The following is a 3,296-nucleotide window of genomic DNA, read 5'->3' as shown; positions in this document are numbered from 1 at the left end:
CCTCCTCCACTCCTTTATATATGGGGGAGGGGGGCACCCCATAGACACAAGTTGATCATTGATGTCTTAGCCGTGTGCGGTGTCCCCCTCCACAATAATCAACCTCGGACATATCGTCGCAGTGCTTAGGAGAAGCCCTGCGCCGGTAACTTCATCATCACCGTCATCACGCCGTCGTGCTGACGAAGCTCTCCCTCGAAGATCTACTGGATCGTGAGTTCGTGGGACGTCACTGAGCTGAACGTGTGCAGATCGCGGAGGTGCGTATGTTCGGTACTAGGATTGGTCGATCGTGAAGACGTACGACTACATCAACCGCGTTGTCATAACGCTTCCACTTTCGATCTACGAGGGTACGTGGACAACACTCTCCCCTCTCGTTGCTATGCATCACCATGATCTTGCGTGTGCGTAGGATTTTTTTTGAAATTACTACGTTCCCCAACAAGGAGAGCTGCCAAATTCATTGATCAGAAAGAGAGTATTACAAGTAACACCCCCAGAGGAGAAATGCACTATATAAGACGAGTGCTAAAAAAGAAGAAATGAAAGGAGTTGCTTAGTTTATTGAAAAAAACCGGGCAAAGACCTAAACAACGCTTAGCAAGACTAGGCCTAAAGCACCACAATACATACAACACGTCAAAAGAACAACACCCCACAACACACCCGGTCGGACACTCGAGCGCTTTCGCCGCTACCAAAGTGCACACCGAAAACTGTTGTATCAATTCGGGCCACCACTAGCATATCTGCAAAACTCGATGACATCAAAGAGGAACTGTTGAGGATATAGACCTTAGAGTCACCCGCCAGGAGGGGCCGGGTTACTCATAATGGTCATTGCCAGAAGCCCGGCGCCAAGCTTGAAGACGGTGGGCCAAAGATGGGCTTAAGACCCGGATATGGCTTAAAGCCCATAGTTACAAACATTATTATGGTAGAACTTGTAGTGTAAGGTAGGAATAGTTGAGAGTCCGAGCCGGACACTCTTATGAGCCGGCTGGGACTCTGAGAGCTGCTGGGCGTCAGCCTCCCTATATAAAGGGACGACCCGGCAGCGGTTTAAGGGCAGGAAAAGATCTCATCGAGAGCCAGGCATAGCGGTTTAAGGTCATCGAACCCTAATCAATACCAACTCAACTGGACGTAGGCTTTTACGTTCACCGTAAGGGGCCGAACCAGTATAAACCCTCGTGTTCCTTGTCCCGTTAACCCCTTCAAGCTTCCTAGCGGCGATGGCTCCACGACTAAGTCCTAGCTTGAGGACATCTGCCGTGTCAATTCCACGATAGTTGGCACCCACCGTGGGGCCAGCGCACGGTGGATTTGAGTTCTTGAAGGGCAGCTTCGAAGGGCTCAAGGGATACGCTGTGGGCCGGATGACCAAGAGTCGTCGCGGCAGGCTCTACATCGACGATACAAACTGGGGCCCCGATGCTGGCTCAATTGAGTACGGGTACCGGGTCCCCTTCGGCGGAATTCATGTTTTCATTGGCAAGATTGGTGAGCCGGGCCCTGAGCCGGATCTCTGCGCTGATCTCGTCGAGATGGCTCAGCGTGCACGACCCGCCCGGGCCCGGCCTGCCTTAAGGCATGCTTTTGTGGGATGTATCCATGGAGGGCTCTCTGATCGATCTGGATCTGGTGATGAGACGGCCGCCGGCTCTGACGGTGAGTCGTCCACCGATGAGTCAAACTCGTTGTATCAACTTCAAGATGGCAGGCTCATGGGTTGTTCCGATGGTGACAGTATTCCCGACCCGTTTGAGCCGCCAAGCCGGGTTGGAATCTTCATGGCAGGTGCGCAGCCTGTTCAGAACCCTGCTGCTGGAGCGGGAAACCCGGTGCCCTCGCCGGCTCAGGTGCTAATGGATCTCACGGACAAGATGACGACCCTGTTAACCGCCACGGTTGACCCGGCGGATCAAGCTCACCATGATGCGGAGGTGGCACAGTTAAAGTTGGATCTAGTGAAAGCTAAGGAGGATCTGGCAGCAGAAGGGATCAGGATGGCTGCGGAGAGGGCGGCTCTCGACGCCCAAACATTATTGATCCAGGCGCAGTCCTTCCGGCTCACGATGGATCAGAACGCGTCCAATGAGGTCATGAGAAGGAGGCATCAGAAGGCCCAATCTCGGCTCCCTCCGGTTTACGATCCACGAAACCTCTTCAACACGCCAGGTGCGGGGTCTAGTAACCCGCCAGGGGTCATAGTGCCCGGGTCTGGGACCCCTATTCAGCCACAAGTGATGGGGCCTCCCCAGGTGCCCCTGCCTCGCCTCAGTACGTGCCAATACCACCGGGTCATTATGCCAACCCGCTGGAGAACATGGTTGCCGCGGCAGCACGGCTGGCGGCTCTCCCAATTGACGGCGACTCTCCGACGGCTGTTGAAACCCGCCGGGTCAGGGAACTCCTTCAGACAGCGCCGGCGCAACAAGAGGCATACTCCTACAGCCGGGACAGGATCCATTCGACCCCTCGTCCAGGCCGGAGCCCGAGTTATAGCAGACACATGGTCTCAGCGACCGGCTCAAGTAACGTCCGACGCCATGACCCGCCCCCTGGCCATGGCCTGGCCCATAATGGAGCCTTTCACGCAGCAGACCAAGACAGAGCGCGGCAAGAGGCGGAGCAGGTGCCTCAGTTGACGGCTTACCAGACTCCCCCGGCTTATCCAACGACTTCCGTCGACGTGGGTATCCCTACCAGGACTGGGGGTGTCCCTTGTTTAGTGCCAGCTATCCGCAATGAACGTCTACCCAAGGACTTCAAAGGCCCTAGGAAGGTGCCTAATTACACGGCTGACCTACAACCCGCAGCCTGGATCGAGAGTTACGAGATGGCCATGGAACTGCTGGAGGTCAGTGAGGCGGCAATGGCCAAGTACTTCACCATGATGTTAGATGGGACTGCCCGCACTTGGTTGAAAGGGCTACCACCGAATTCCATCGGGTCTTGGGCTGAGCTGAAAGCCCGGTTCATCCAAAACTTCAAGGATACCTGTAGGCTTATGTCAATTGTGGATTTGACTAACTGTAAGCAGCAGGAGGGTGAATCCACGACGCATTGGGTTCGCCGGGTCAAAGAGATCATACATTCATCAGATAAGATGGATGCCGGCTCTGCAGTCTTAATGTTGGAGCAGAATTGTCATTTCGTGCCCCTGAAGATGAAACTCGGGCGGCTTAAGCGCGACTGCAATGATATGGGTACACTGATGGCGGCTCTTGTCAAGTACGCCGATTCTGATGGTGCCAAGGACCCCCCTTCAGATGATGAAAAGACAGGGA

Source organism: Triticum aestivum, chromosome 1D (assembly GCF_018294505.1).
Source record: "Triticum aestivum cultivar Chinese Spring chromosome 1D, IWGSC CS RefSeq v2.1, whole genome shotgun sequence".
NCBI classification, from domain to species: domain Eukaryota; kingdom Viridiplantae; phylum Streptophyta; class Magnoliopsida; order Poales; family Poaceae; genus Triticum; species Triticum aestivum.
This window is presented reverse-complemented; position numbering follows the sequence as displayed.